This window comes from Eleutherodactylus coqui, chromosome 5 (genome assembly GCF_035609145.1).
Source record: "Eleutherodactylus coqui strain aEleCoq1 chromosome 5, aEleCoq1.hap1, whole genome shotgun sequence".
Classification (NCBI taxonomy): domain Eukaryota; kingdom Metazoa; phylum Chordata; class Amphibia; order Anura; family Eleutherodactylidae; genus Eleutherodactylus; species Eleutherodactylus coqui.
The window spans coordinates 33,725,627-33,742,663 of record NC_089841.1 but is presented as its reverse complement, the minus strand read 5'-3'; the positions used below and the strand labels follow the sequence as shown (position 1 = coordinate 33,742,663).

The 17,037-nt window shown below is 44.0% G+C and overlaps 1 pseudogene; it reads right to left on the bottom strand.

The window, feature by feature from the left end:
- The window catches only part of LOC136628733 (zinc finger protein 585A-like), a 71,688-nt pseudogene that overhangs the window by 40,880 nt on the left and 13,771 nt on the right, over positions 1 to 17,037 (bottom strand).

Genomic DNA, 17,037 nt, shown 5'->3' with positions numbered 1-17,037 from the left:
ATGAAGAGACATAGTTGTCTATCTGTGAGGTAGTAGTAAGGGCAGTAAGTCCGAGGGAGGAGCACACAGAGGATTCGGAGGAAGAGCCGCTGGACGATGAGGTGACTGACCCCAGCTGGTTCGCTAAGCCAATTGAGGAGAGGTCTTCAGAGGGGGAGGCAAGTGCAGCAGCAGGACAGGTTGGAAGAGGCAGTGGGCTGGGCAGGGGTAGAGTCAGGGCCAGAGCGAAGTCTCCCCCAACTGTTTCCCAAAGCACCCCCTCGCGCCAAGCCACCCTGCAGAGGCCTAGGTCTTCAAAGGTGTGGATGTTTTTTGTGTGTGTCGCGCCAAGATCAACCGGCGAGCCACCAGTACCAGCCTCACCACCACCAGCATGCACAGGGATATGATGGTCAAGCACCCCACAAGGTGGGACGAAGGCCGTTAACCCCCTATGGGTCGCACCACTGCGTCTCCTCCTGTGCCCCAACCTGCCACTCAGATCCAACCCCCCTCTCAGGGCACAGGCACGAGCGCCTCCCGGCCTGCACCCACACCCTCACCTCAGCTGTCCTCGGCCCCATCCAGCAATGTCTCTCAGCGCAGCATCCAGCTGTCACTAGCGCAAGCGCAAATACGCCGCCACACACCCGCACGCTCAAGCATTAAGTGTGCACATTGCCAAATTGATCAGCCTGGAGATGCTGCCGTACAGGCTTGTGGAAACAGAGGCTTTCAAAAACATGATGACGGCGGCGGTCCCACACTACTCGGTCCCCCGTCGCCACTATTTTTCCCGGTGTGCCGTCCCAGCCCTACACCAGCATGTCTCCCGCAACATCTTTCATGCCCACACCAACGCGGTTACTGGGAAGGTCCACTTAACCACAGACACGTGGACAAGTACCGGCGGGCAGGGCCACTATATCTCCCTGACGGCACATTGGGTGAATTTGGTGGAGGCTGGGACCGAGTCAGAGCCTGGGACCGCTCACGTCCTACCCACACCCAGAATTGCGGGTCCTTCCTCAGTTCTGGTATCTGCAGCGGTCTATGCCACCTCCTCTAAACCCTCCCCCTCCTCCTCCTCCTACACAACCTCTATCTCTCAATTAGGAAATGTGAGCAGCACGTCGCCAGCTGTCGGTGTGGCGCTGCAGCACAGTGGTGGGCAAGTGTCAGCAGGCCGTGCTGAAACTACTCAGCCTAGGTGACAAGAGGCACACGGCCCCCGAGCTGTTACAGGGTCTGACTGAGCAGACCGACCTCTGGCTTTCGCCGCTGAGCCTGCAACTGGGCATGGTCGTATGTGACAACGGCCGTAACCTGAAGTAGCTGATATGTAAGTGTGAGGGATTATAAGAACCAACGTACCTCCATCTTGTCTTTTCATATACAAAGTTAATGAATAACTAACATGATTTCTAACTAACACTTACATAATGATTTAGCATAAACTAAAAATACTAAATGCTGTAACAGTGAATAAGTGGACATCTGGTATCTTGTGATGAACATCTGGTTCCCTAAAATTCAAGTACAGAAAGTTTCACTTCAGTCATTCTAAAATCTAAAAATATATGGAAATTTTATGGGAAATTCCAGACTGTCCAGTATACACGTACACTGTTTTGCATAGAACGCCTTCATTTCTTTGATATGGTATATAAGATTGATGCGTCTGTAATAAAATCAGAGAAGATTTGAGCATACAACCTCTTGTATGGTTTTGGTCTCTCTCCAAGCCGGCTTGATACTCTAATTTGGCAATCGGTAACATATTGGAAGAAAACCCTTAGCTTTTCACCATTAGTAAGATTAAAACTAAAAGTGAAAAAATGGGCCTCTACCTGAATATAAAGAAGACTAAAATTATGACAACTACAGAAAATGGGCAAATTCTAATCAAAATCGACAATAAGGTCATAGAATGCGTGCAAGACTTCATCCTCCTTGTCTCAAAAATTGACCAGGCTGGAGAATCTATGCCAGAGATTAAACAGGATAGCATTGGCGCAAAGCTCAATGCCAATCATGGACAAAATTTGGATATCAGTATATACAAGCCTTGTGTGGCGCAGAGTGAAAGCTCCTGCCTACAACCTGAAGGCTGCAAGTTCAATCCCTGCAAGATTGACTCATCCTTCTGAGGTCAAACCCTCATTTTACCCATAGCCATGTATGGATGTGAAAGCTGGACTCCAAAAAAAAAACTGATAGAAGTTGGATTGATGCGTTTGAGCTGTGGTGCTGCTGAAAGCTGCTGCGTATGCCCTGGAAGGTGAGAGTAACAAACAGAGAAGTCCTGAATTGTATAAGACTCGATATATCACTGGAGGGCAAGATGACTCACGTATTTTGGCCATGTAATACAAGCAGAGTTGCTAGAAAAATTTATAATGCTTGGACAGATCAGTGGAAAAAGAAGACCTGACCAGTGACCACCAAAAAACATGATACTGTCAAAACTGACACTGGCATGGATATCATGCAACTGAAAGAAGCATTGCAAAACCAAAAAACATGGCGGGAGTTGCCAAGGGTCATGAACGACTAACAACAACAACAATGTAGGTAGTTATGTTACTTGTTTATTCTTGACCTTTTGACCACAATGTTAATTAAAGTTAGCAGATGTGAATGACGTAGTATGTAACTCTTTAGGGGAAATTCCTGTTTTTCCAACATTAGGCATATACTGTGCACAAGCGCAGTACAACGAGCACCGCACTATCTGCAGTAATATCCCTATTTTCACATGTTTATGCATATACATACACACACTTATATGTGCATCTTCTAGGGTGGAGCAATTATCTTATATTTCCGAATAGGCTGTAAATTGATTTTAATTCTGCAGTCGTTCTGGTCAGCCAGAAGCAACCACATGATTTTCAGTCTATCTGCTGTATTGTAATTTTCAACATTGTTTGTTTTCATCCTATTTTATAACAGATATTTGCTTTGTATAAATGTATGTCTTTCTATACATACCGGATGTATACATTCACTTTTATATTTCCGTTTTTTTTATATATTTTAATACTATTCCTATTTATATTCTTATTATATATTTATCGTATTTATTGATACATTCCTAATTTTTCATTATGCGTATGAATTTTTGTTTTCTCCCCCTTTTTTTCTTCCCTTTCTTTGTTAATTATTCCTCCACTCTTTATTTGTACATATCAGTCAGTATTTAAAGGGGTTGTCCCGCGAAACAAAGTGGGTCTATACACTTCTGTATGGCCATATTAATGCACTTTGTAATGTACATTGTGCATTAATTATGAGCCATACAGAAGTTATAAGAAATTTTTCACTTACCTGCTCCGTTGCTGGCGTCCTCGTTTCCATGGAGCCGTCTAATTTTCAGCGTCTAATCGCCAAATTAGATGCGCTTGCGCAGTCCGGGTCTTCTTCTTTTCTCAATGGGGCTCCGTGTAGCTCCGCCCCGTCACGTGCCGATTCCAGCCAATCAGGAGGCTGGAATCGGCAATGGACCGCACAGAAGCCCTGCGGTCCACCGAGGGAGAAGATCCCAGCGGCCATCTTCACCGGGTAAGTAAGAAGTCACCGGAGCGCGGGAATTCAGGTAAGCGCTGTCCGGTGTTCTTGTTTAACCCCTGCATCGGGGTTGTCTCGCGCCGAACGGGGGGGCTGTTGAAAAAAAAAAAAAAACGTTTCGGCGCGGGACAACCCCTTTAACCCCTTAACGACCAATGACGTACCTGGTACGTCATGGAGCGTCGGGGTATGTATGAAGAGAGGTTGCGATGCAACCTCTGTTCATACAGTGCGGGCATCAGCTGTTTATAACAGCTGACATCCGCGGGCAATAGCCGCGAGCGGCCGCGCGGCCGATCGCGGCTATTAACCATTTAAATGCCGCTGTCAATTCTGACAGTGGCATTTAAATCCCCCGAACGATGTTCGGGGGTCCCGCACGGCCCCCCCGCGGTGAGATCGGGAGAGCCGTGCATGTGTCATGGCAGCCGGGGGCCTAATGAAAGGCCCCAGGGCTGCCTTAGCAGACTGCCTATCAAGCCGTCCCCGTGGGGTGGCTTCATAGGTTGCCTGTCAAAAAGCAATATGACGTAATGCTATAGCATTACGTCATACTGCAGGAGCGATCAAAGCATCGCATCTTAAAGTCCCCCAGGGGGACTTCAAAGTAAAGTAAAAAAAAAAATTAATAAAGTTTTTTTTTAATTGAAAAAAAAAAAAAGTTGTAAAAGTTTAAATCACCCCCCTTTTGCCATATCTATTATTAAAAAATCTAAATAATAAATTAAAAATATGTATTTGGTATCACCGCGTCCGTAAAAGTCCGAACTATCAAAGTACCACATAATTTTTCCCGCACGGTGAACGTCGTTCGAAAAAAGAAATGAAGAACACCAGAAATGCATTTTTTTAGTTGCCCTGTCTCCCAGAAAAAACGCAATAAAAAGCGATCAAAAAGTCGTATGTATTCCAAAACAGTACTATCAGAAACTACAGGACATCCCGCAAAAAATGAAACCTTGCTCAACTACGTCGACGGAAAAATAAAAAAGTTATTGCGCGCACAAAATGACCGCAGAAAATAATTGAAAAAAATTTTATGTCTTTAAAAAAAAAAAAGAGGAGTATAGTAAAAAAAAACCTATACAAGTTTGGCATCGTAGTAATCGTACCGACCCATAGAATAAAGTTATCATGTCGTTTTTGTTGCCATTTGTGCGCCGTAGAAGCAAGACGCACTAAAAGATGGCAAAATGTCTTTTTTTCATTTTACTCCACTTAGAAGTTTTTCAGTACATTATATGGTACTTTAAATAGCACCATTGAAAAATACAACTCGTCCCGCAAAAAACAAGCCCTCATACAGCGACGTGGATGGATAAATAAAGGAGTTATGATTTTTTTAAAGGGGGGAGGAAAAAACGAAAATGGAAAAAGAAAAATGCCCGCGTCATTAAGGGGTTAAGGCAGCGGAACTGACGGAGGAGCTCGACGCCAAAACGTGTTTTCACTTGCTGGTTCTTTATGTTGTCAAATAAAAAAGAAGTGATTTCCCTATTGCATCTTGGACCTTTAGCTTTCAACTAGCTTAGAGTGTTGCTCCTTCACCACCAGTATTTTACCACATTCTCTTTCGCTATACTCATGCCCACCTTGGTGGAGCGTTATCTGGTTTGCAGCACCTCCATCATTCAAAACACTTTTTACTCCATAAGTATTTCACCGCTCTCACTGAGTTTTGCTCCACCCTCCTTTTTTATCCTTGTTTCCCCTTCTGTGTCTTGTTATTTGTCTTTTCTTTTTTCCTTACAGGGGGTCTAACCCGAGTCTGCTAAATGCCCTTCCATTGGAGGAAAAACCAATACGTTGAACTCTCTACGACTCCTTCGCCCATTTCTGGTTTTCTTTTCCCTTTTAATAACAACATCAGGCGTTGCGTTTGGGTTTTCATATCTCTTTTATTTTTCTATATGTATTGACCTCCATTTCTATGTCAAATCATGGTGCACAGACTGAGTTTTAATTACATATATTTAATTGTCCACTGATATAAAAAATGTAATAGAATGTTAAAATGAAACATAAAAATCCACCACATGTTGCTTTACTATGTGAAGAAAAACACTTAAGATTCACACATCAAAAAGTTGCATGTATCCTGAAACGCTGGCGATAAAAAATACATATTGCCCCATAAACAATTTGCCGTCACTCAAGTGATGGAAATATAAAAATGTTCTAGTAAATTATTGTAAAATAGTTTTTTAAGTAAAAAATGCTTTTACTGTACAAAAGTAAAACATATATAAAACGCAAAAAGTTGGCACTGTTGTAACTGTAGTGAGGTACAGAATGAAGGCTATGTATTTTTTATGTCACATGGTGAATGGCAGAAGCTGTTATAAATAATGGTGCCATTAAAAAAAACTCATTATTACACCAGTTAAACAGCGCTAGCGATGGCTTTTAAGGTCCCATCAAAATCAATGGCGAGGCGTTCCGAGGGAACGACCAAAGATAGAACACGCTGAGATCTCTTACCTTGCAGCGATGCTGTGAGCAAAAGAATCACTAGTTTCAATGAAACCATTTAAAAGAATAATAATAATCCTTATTTGTATAGCGCCGACTTATTCCGCAGCGCTTAGATTTCATTCTTAGATTTCATATTTGCACGAGTTTTGCGCACATTACATAAAACTCACGCAAGAATATAGTTTGTGTGAACAAGCCCTTACTGCAATACAATGTGTGGAATTCACTATTAACATCTGCGGATTTTGGCAAGAATTTTAATTGCCAGAAATTTCCACAATGTAGTAACACCCCCTAAGGCCAGACGGATACATCTGCGCATGTGTGCACATAAAAAACCTGCACGCTCAATATGCAGAAAATGGAATCTATTGTTTTCAATGCGTTCGTTTACGTGTGTATTTTTGGCGTCCGCAATTTAGTCAAGAACACATCTTGAAAACATTCTACTAATTGGCCATTTCAATGGCTGAGAGCAGCGTTGCGTTTCTTTGCGCACGCAATTGTGTTCAAATTGCATGTTCAAAAGGTACAGTAAAATTTGCCGATGCGCATGTAAAAACACAATGCTCATACAGTAAAGATGCAGCGTAAACAGCCATGTGCTCGTGTGACGCAGGCCTAACGCTTCCCTCACGGGTATTTGCAGGTTTGTTTTTGTCTTGTACAATACACCATGAATTTCATGTACTTTTTTAAGCGATTTTTTTTTTTTTTTGTGGTGACTTATTGTTACTCACATTTTTAACACCTTTACATCATAGAAGCTTACGGGAATATCCCTAAAAAAACACAATATCTGGCGCTCCCTGCGTGAGAAAAACACAGCAAAACAAAAAACACTGAACCCAAAAATATACAAAGAGTCCATAAAACATCACAAACAGAAAAACATGGCACAGAGTTTTAGATTTCACTTCTGGCTTTCAATGAACATCTGGCCATGTATTGAGCAATTGCAAATACGGTAATGTGAAGCCGCCCTAATAAAGAAGCCACCTTGCTGCGATTGCAAAAAAAAGACACTGTTGCAGCACCTTTAATAACTCCTTAATGACCTTGAGTTAACATCCAAGCATTGCAGTTTTGGCTGACTAAAAAAAATCTCAAAAAATGCCCGTGAAAAAGCCATTAGTAATGTGGCAATTTATAAGAAAAATTCTGTAGATGATGTCAACTTTTTGTATTTATTTTCTTGTACCATTTGCTAAATGCATGTATTTTGAAGAAGAAAATAGTTACTTGTCTGTGTGAGTTCTTAAATGGTTAAGAACTTGTGATTTCTGAGTAAAACACTTCCCACATTCTGAACATGAAAATGGCTTCTTCCCTGTGTGACTTCTCTGATGTGTAAGAAGATCTCGTTTATTTGAAAAACACTTCTCACATTCCGAACAAGAAAATGGCTTCTCCCCTGTGTGAATTCGCTGATGTGTAACAAGACTCGATTTATGTGAAAAACACTTCCCACATTCTGAACAAGAAAATGGCTTCTCCCCTGTGTGGATTCTCTCATGTACAAGAAGATTTGCTTTGTTAGTACAAAGTTTGCCACATTCTGAACATGAAAATGGCTTCTCCCCTGTGTGACTTCTCTGATGTATAACAAGATTTGATTTATATGAAAAAAACTTCCCACAATCTGGGCATGATAATGGTTTCTCTCCTGTGTGAATTCTCTGATGAGTAATAAGATCTGTTTTATGAGTAAAACATTTCTCACATTCTGAACATGAAAATGGCTTCTCTCCTGCGTGAGTTCTCTGATGATTGATAAGATGTGATTTCACATTGAACCATTTCCCACATTCTGAACATGAAAATAGCTTCTCCCCTCTGTGACTTCTTTGATGTTGAACTAGATGATGTATAAAAGTAAAACATTTCCCACATTCTGAACATGAACATAACTTCTCCCCAGTGTGAGTTCTTTGATGTACAACAAGATTTGCTTTCTTAGTAAAACATTTCCCACATTCGGAGCATGAAAATGGCTTCTCTCCTGTGTGACTTCTTTGATGTGTAACAAGACTTGATTTTCCAGCAAAACACTTCCCACATTCTAAACATGAGAATGGCTTCTCTCCTGTGTGACTTCTCTGATGTGCAGAAAGAGCTGATTTCTTTGAAAAACACTTCTCACATTCTGAACATGAAAATGGTTTCTCCCCTGTGTGACTTCTCTGATGTATAACAAGATTTGCTTTGTTCATGCAAAATTTGCCACATTCTGAACATGAAAATGGCTGCTCTCCTGTGTGACTTCTCTGATGTATAGCAAGATTTATTTTGCTAGTAAAACATTTGTCACAATCTGAACATGAAAATGGCTTCTCCCCTGTGTGATTTCTCTGATGTACAACAAGATATGCTTTGCTAGCAAAACATTTCTCACAATCTGAACATGAAAATGGTTTCTCCCCTCTGTGACTTCTCTGATGTATGACAAGATGTGAATTATCTCTAAAACATTTCCCACATTCTGAACATGAATACGGCTTCCTTCGTCTGTGAGCTCTGTAAAGTTCTCGTCTTCTGTGACTTTTTGTCTGCTTATCAGTCTGTGGTGGATCAGGAGTTGGGACCTGTATAACAGGATCAGATGATGGATCCTTGCTGTGAGGTGCTGGGGGGATATCTGTGATAATGGCAGGTTCTTCATATTTATCTTGTCTACTATTATCATCTGCTTCAAAATCTGCAGATATCAGGTGCCCCTTTGTGCTCCCGGCATCGCCATCTGCCAAGAAAAAAGCTGATTTTACTATTCTTGAACATAACATTTCTATATAAATTATGAATCAAATAGAAAAATGCAATTAGACAGTATAAATAATAATCTTTATTTGTATAGCGCCAACTTATTCCGCAGCGCTTTTGATGCATGGGGAGCTCAATCAAGACAGGACGGGGTGGTACAGGAGGTATGGGGCTGGTAGTGTACATGGTGGATGTAATTTGAGCGCAGGGGCTAATTCAGGACAGTTTGTATGCTTCTTTGAAGAGGTGTGTCTTTAGGGTATGTCTGAAATTCTGTGCATCAGGGATTGTTCGAATGCCTTGGGGTACAGCATTCCATAGGGTCGGTGCTGCTCTGGTAAAGTCCTGGAGGCACGCATATGTGGTATGTATTAAGGGGACATCTAGTCTGACTGTGTTGATAGAACGGAGCATGCAGGATGGGTGATGTACGGACAGGAGGGCATGGTGCCATAGAGAGCTCTGTGAGTGAGGGTGATGAGTTTGAATTGAGTTCTGTAGTACATGGGCAGCTAGTGCCGCAACTGGCATAATCCAGAGGTGTCTGAGAAGCAGCCAGACAGGAAAATGAGTCTAGCTGCCACATCTAGTATAGTTTGTAGAGGGAAGAGTCTGGTATGGTGACGGCCAATGAGCAGCAAGTAGCAGTAATCGAGTCTGGAATGGATGAGGGCAACAATGAGTGTCTTTAGCATGCCCGTGGTCAGGAACAGCTGGATTTTGCAATGTTCCTGAGGTGCAGGTGGCATGTTTGGGAAAGAGATTGGATGTGAGGGATGAAGGAGAGTTCTGAGTCCAATGTGACCCCTAGCAGAGGGCTTGCTGTCTGGGGGCTATGGTAGTGCCAGCTACTGATGTGGAGATGTTGGGGGGCGGTCAGCTGGTAGAGGGTGCAAAAACAAAAAGGTCAATTTTTGAGAAGAGAAGTTTGAGAAAAAGGAGGATATGGTTTTTGAAACAGCGGACAGACAGTCGGAGGCAGATGTCTTGGATGAAAGGCGCAGAGATATCACTAGAGGGAGTGTATAACTGGGTGTTATCAGTATAGAGGTGATGTTGGAGGCCAAATCTGCCGATGGGGGACCCTAACAGTGAAAGGAAGTGGAGGGGAGGTAGAGTCAGCGAAAGAGACGCTGAAAGAGCCATCAGAGAGATAGGAGGAGAACCAGGATCCTTTAGGCCGATACAGTGGAGCATACCAAGGAGGAAGTTATGGTCCACAGTATCAAATGCAGAGGACAGGTTAAAGGGGTTGTCTCACGGCAAACATCAAAATTTTACATTACCCCATTCCCTCTGTCACCCCCCTGGCATAAAATAGCAATTTAAAGCGGTTTTTAAACCGCTTGCTACTGACCGATCCGACGAAATATGGAGTTATAAAAATCTTCTCTCTGAGATGGCCGCCGGTCCTTTCCCAGGGATGCACTGCGGTTTTCTCCCATGGTGCACCGCGGGTCTTCTCCCATGGTGCACCATGGGCTCTGTGCGTTCCATTGCCGATTCCAGCCTCCTGATTGGCTGGAATCGGCACACGTGACGGGGCGGAGCTACGATGGCGACACGGTGACCAGCTCTCTGGCACGAGCGGCCCCATTCACCAGCCAGAAGCACGGACTGCGCAAGCGCGTCTAAAAACGCCAGAAGACATCAGAATTAGACGGATCCATGGCGACGGGGACTCTAGCAACGGAGCAGGTAAGTGAATAACTTCTGTATGGCTCATATTTAATGCACGATGTACATTACAAAGTGCATTAATATGGCCATACAGAAGTGTATAACCCCACTTGCTGCCGCGAGACAACCCCTTTAAGGAACATTAGTAGGGAGTAGTCGCCACTATACTTGGCTGTTATCAGATTATTAGACACTTTTGTAAGGGCGGTTTCAGTGAAGTAGAGCGATGAAAACCGGACTGGAGTGGGTCGAGGAGAGAGTTTTTTAGAGAGCATATGAGGTGGGAGTAGATCAGGAATAAAAGTAGTTTCGAGATAAAAGGGAGGTTAGAAATAGGTCGGTAGTTGGCAACATCAGTCGGGTCAAGGGTCAGTTTCTTTAGAACAGGGGATATGATAAAATGTTCAAAAGAGGAGGGGTAAATACTAGAGGATAGGGAGAGGTTGAAGATGGTAGTGAGGTGGGTGATGACAGCTGGGGAGAGGGAATGGAGGTGTGAGGGCAGAGGATCACTGGCGCAAGTGGTGGGGTGGGCAGCGGGAAACAGTCTAGAGACTTCTTACTCAGTCATTGGTTTGAATACACATAGCGAGTGAGTGGTGGGTGCAGTGCTGAATAAGCTGGGCTCAGGGCTAACTGTGCAGTATTTGGGGAATTCTTTACGGATGATTTCAATATTTTCTTTGAAATATGCGGCTAGCTCTTCAGCTCTGAGGTCCATCATGGGGGCCTGTTTTTTGGAGCTAAGGAGGGAATAGAAGGTGTTGAAGAGTCTTTTGGGGTAGTAGGATAGTGAGGAGACGAGGGAGGTGAAGTAGGTTTAGCATCATGGAGAGCGAGGTTGTAGGTTTTAAGCATAAATTTGAAGTGGATGTTGTCCTTAGGCTGTTTGGAATTACGCAAGAAGCATTCAGCACATCTGGAGCATCGGCAGATGAAGCATGTTTGGGGCGTGAGCCTGGGTTGTCGTGGTCTGTGGTTTACAACTCTTGCCACGGGGCAGCCGCTTCATCCAAGGCACATCTGAGGGCGGCGGAGTAGTTTTGGCAGCCAGGTTATGGCATGAGAGGAGAAGGATGGGGACAGGGAGGACTGTAAGGTCTGGGCGAACTATTGGGTGAGGACAGTCTGGAGGTGCGATAGATGGGGGGATCTGGGGAGATGTTAGGGTGCCTAATGGAGAGCAAGAGGAGATTGTGGTCTAAGAGTGAGAGGGGAAAGTTAGTAAAAAGGAGGCAGAGCAGAGGTGGAGGAAGAGTAGATCGAGAATTTTACCGTCTCTGTGAGTGGGGGAGTCGGGAGTCTGAGGGAGAAGGTGGGGGATAGAAGTTGGGAGGCAGATGGGGAGAAGTGGTTGCTAATAGGGATGTTGAAGTCACTGACGATGAGGGTTGGGAGTTTGTAGGACAGGAAATAGTAAAGCCAGTCAGTGAAATGGTCCAAGAACAAGCAGGTGGAGCCCAGGGACTGGTAAACAACTGTGACACATAGAGGGAGTGGACGGAAGAGTCGCAGGGTATGTACCGCCGCACCTGTTGTCTGATCTGGGGGTGTGGGAGAACTGCAGGCCATAATAGGACAATGCAGTGGGAGAAGCAGAATCGGACTGCTGTATCCAAATTTCGGTGAGGGCGAGTAGACTTGGGACTTCTAGAGGGTGGATTTGAAGGGCGCAAAGGTTGGTGCATGTGGGCTAGAGGTCGGGTTTGGAGGTGTGTATGGGAGTAGTTTGGGGGGGTATTGGATGGGAGTGGTAGAGGGTGGGTCGGGATTAGGGCAGATTTCACCCACAGCTAAAAGTAACAGGGTAGCAAGGGTGAGCAGATGGTTGGGGGATTTGTAAGGGTTGTTGTAGTGTATCTTGGCAGTTATGGGGGTACAGAGGCATTTGAGGAAGGTGAGGAGTGTGTGAGAGCTGTGCATGGGTGAGGAAAGCAGGGAGGGGCTGATATGGATAGAGTGTGTTGGGGCTGGGCATAGAAGGATGGTGTATAGGCAGGCAGTAAGGATAGCAAGGATGAGGGTATTAATATGCAGTTTATTAGTGTTAAAGGGTAGGATTGCCTCCTGCTTTGTCAAACAGCCATATTGAGGTACACAGTATGCTCAATTCAGCAATGGAGTAGGTGAGACAGGGTGTGTGCAGAGCAGGCCATCGTAGGCAGTGAGGTCGAGGCGACAGAGGAGGGGAGCAGTCAGTGCAGAGGGAGGATTGCTGGGGTTTCCCCACAGTCTCTGGAGCTTGGAAGCTCCAGTTCGTGCATTCGCACTAGTCAGGGGCCGGAAATTAATAAGCAAACAGATCACAATCTAACAGTAGACCTCAGAGCAGTAGATCATGTTGTTCGGCCTCCAGGCTCTTCTCTTGCAGTTTTCCCCTTCTGTGGTAAAGCCTCCATCTTCATAGGTTCATATGCCACTGTACCTGTCACCATACTTCTAGTAATTGCTCAGTGGAAAACTATAAAGGCAGTTTCACACAGGCAACAAAATTGCATGATTTTTTCACAATGTGACAGTGTCACAAATCGCATGCATATGAAGCCCATGCTTTCCAATGGGTTCTTTCCCATTAACAATGTTTTGTAGGCTGCTACATTGCAAGAATACAAAATCGCAGCATGCTCTATACAGCTGTGATTTGCAATGCTTTGTAGCCCATGTTTCCCTAGGGAGCCTTCCTTTATATTGCATCACATTGCACAAAAATATGGTTTTCGTGCAGTGTGATGTAACTTTTACAGTAGGAAGTCCTACTGTTTGTCCCTAAAATAAGCCCTGGCTACATTAAAAAACCACAATACATTACCTAACAGGCCCTGTTCGCTCCGCCGCACGTCTTCTCTGCAGGTCCCCAGCACACTTTTTTGTTGTCTTCAGCCAGCGCTTCCTAGTCAGGGGTTCAAAAAACCCGCCACCAAAAAAATCGCTGGCTCCGATTGGTTCTTCTATTTCAAGCCCTCCCGACAAATCCAAGCAAAAGAGCACTACAAGGTCGTGCAACTCTCGGCAATATCTAGCTGCTGTTGCCCATGTGAAAGAGGCCTAAAGGTTCCTGTGAGTCAGTGCTGTTAGGTGGTGTCTGTCTCAAACACTACATGAGAGCTACACACTATCACAATCCAGTGCAGAGGATACGAGGAAACCAGGACACTGGGCAATATGGTTACATTGAAGAGTCATTTGAGGGATTTTTTGGCCCAAAGAGAGATGCCTTAAAAAACTAGCAATCTATCCAATAAGGTTCACCTTGATTTGGAGGATGGGCTTCATGTTATGAACAAATTATGAGTTAAGAACCCTACATTTTTATGCAGTTTTTTTCAGATATTAAATATGTACGAGTGCTGAGACATGTTTCTACTTCGCCTGGTTGACGTCAATTGTAACCATTGCATCTGTACCCCCTACTTTACTCATGAAGAAGATAGACTACCTCTCCTCACGCACATGGGCAATCTTGATCTTACACAAGAACTTAGGTTCAGTGAGAGGGAAACTCCTCTTGCCCATTCCTTGGGCTGTTCTCTGGATCACTGAGATTTGTTATAAGATGATGATCCAGCATCCAGATTTCTTTCTTCTAGTCCCTGGAGAGAAGCATTCCTGACACTCATAGCACCAACCTTCCATCCTCCAAGGAATCTTCTGTTATCCGGGTCTAGATCTCTACAGTCTGGATTCTAGGCGTCAAATAGGAGCTAATGGTTTCTTAGATCTAAAATTCGGAGATACTCTCCGCTCAATAGTACTGGCAGCAAACAATGAAGAAATCGGCCTCGTTCACATAGATATATATTATATATCCGGACTACAGATGGATTTTACACTCATTATCTATTTCAAAACATTTATTCTTCTAAATAATGGATACAATACATAAGAAAATTGTGTCATTATTACGATGTGGTGCGCATAATTACACCGATATTATAGATGCTCATCGTGTGCTATTGCCTATAACGGTATCACATGTCATCCACATTTAGTTTGTATTTTGGCTGAATGGGGAACATCCAGCGGAAACTGACAGATCCCAGAGCTTATAAATCTACAGAACTATCTGCAGCCGCTGACCGAGAAGAATCTGTGACTCCTCTCTGCTGTGTTTAGTGGTTACTACTCACATGGGTGGTTACCTGTAGGAATCTCTTCTTTACACCGCTGATCGCCCCTCACATTTGTCTCTGTAGTATTAATCTCGGTCAGATCTTCATGCTGATACAAAAGCTGTGAGACAAATATTGTAAAAGTCAGCAAACGGTTGGAGAAGTCATTTGGAAGGTTTTACATGACCAGAAAAGGTCATTAATCATCAAGGTGACCTAAAATGTTCGGACAGGGGTAGTTATCTGAGCCACATAGCTGCAGGTCTAGAGGCCGGACATAGCTATTAGATGGCGGCTCAATGATCCCCAGGAACCTCACACACATGTATATTCGGCATGGCTAGACGCGCTGCATGTTGTCTCAGTGGAGGAGATCAGCGTCTACCAGACACATCCGCTGTTTGTCTCAGGGGAAATAAAGGAGCAGATAGATATAAATCCAACCTGTTGGCTCCTTATTCCCACCAGTAGTCTCCACCGCCAGAAAACTGGGGGAAGATCCAGACAACATGTAATGTCTCTGGTCAGCGGTAGTCCTGCCATCTACACAGGCCTCATCACACAAGTAGAAGACATCTAATATAAAGAAGCCTACGGCTTTTTCTTGCACCACACTTTGACCCCTTTGCGTGACCTTTGTTGGACGATTTTTGTGACATCCTCACCATCGCCATAAAAGCCTAAAATTTGAGTTTCCTACATTGAGTGACCTGTCAGGCAAGGTCAAAGTTCCTATGTTAAGTGTAGTGGCATTGCGGCTAGGAACTTTGAAGCGTTGCTAAGCGAGCGGGCAGTTCTGAAGGGGAGCGGGTGGTACTGAAGGGAGCGGGCAGTGCTAAAAGGAACTGGATGGTGCTGAGCTGAAGAGGAGCCGGTGGTACTGTATTCTTTCTTTGCAGTAGAACTAATCTGTAGAGTAATCCAGAGTCACAAGATATTACCACAGGATACACTGAATATACTGGGGGCTCCACAGTAACATATACTATTCTGAATGGTGTAATATGCAATAATTTACTGTTTCGAATATCAACAAAACATGGAAAACTAAGGCGTGGATGGCAAGCAGTTTAAGTCCGAATCCTCAGCTCGACAGTTCTTAAAATATTTATACCTGCTTTTCCAAGCTTTTCATGTTCACATAGCAAATATCGGGTCATTCTAGTATAAGACTAAAGACAAGAGCTTCACAGCCCCTCTATAGATCAGAGGGACATCTCCATCTACCTGATGGTCCTGTGGAAGAAGAGGATGGGGACATCTCTCTGGTGGGCTTCTCTTACTGGATGGAACTGGAGGAAATACAGACAGACACTGAAGTCATTCTTTACATACAGATAATAAAGTCCCCGTGTATTTAGTCCTGTCTATTACCTGGTGATGGGAGCGGCTGGCGGGTCTCCATCATGGCATCCTTGTACAGATCCTTGTGACCTTCTAAGTATTGCCACTCCTCCATGGAGAAATAGACAGCGACATCCTGACACCTTATAGGGACCTGGCAACACAATATACAGTCATCACCCAGAAGCCTCCAGTGCTGTTACTGCATAATGTCCCAGCATTCCCTGCAGCATCACCTCTCCAGTCAGCAGCTCAATCATGTTGTTGGTGAGTTCTAGAATCTTCTGTACATTGATGTTCTCATGTATCATGGGGTGAGGTGGGGGTACCGTGATTGGGCTCAGGGTTTTTCCCCATCCATCATAAACAGGGGCCCGACATCCATCACTAGAGGTCTTCCTCACTACTGTGTAATCCTGTATATGGGGAGACATTAATAAATATCATTACAGACATTTCCAGAGTCCATCATCTCTCCAGTGACATCATCTGTTATTACCATAGATCAGAATGATGTAATGTGACATCATTAAAATCTCTCACCTCTCCGGTAAGCTGGAAGAGTATCTCTAGGGTGAGATCTAATGTACTTTCTGCCATCGTATTCTTGTCCTTCTTCATCCTTGGAGGGTCAATTATGATAATTCTTTCATATAGAAAATACCCACAGAGGTTCCTGTATTAAGAATCGAAAGAAGATGAGAAAATGTAAAATCCAATCTAAAAATAACTTTTACTTGAGAAAATAAGGGGAAACAATTGAGTAAATTAATATAGAGACAGCCCATCCACCGTGTAATCACCTTTGTATTTCACCTTTACAACCAGATCCGGATTATCATTAAAACAATTGGAGCACTGGTTTATGTCCCCATGATCTCGGCTTTTTAGGCGAGTCTCTAACTACCTGTTCTCTGGCGGACTGAGGAAGGCCCCCAACACTGGTTCTCATGAGTTTGCCAGAATTGGTGAGAAGCTGTTAAGCCCTTTTCTCTCTGTTGGTAAACACCCCCCACCACCGAAATCTACATACTCATCTATTCAATTCCCCAAGCCACTCCAGACTGCTCCCTCCTACATCTGGGTATGTGTACATGCTGATACACGCGATCGGTGCTGG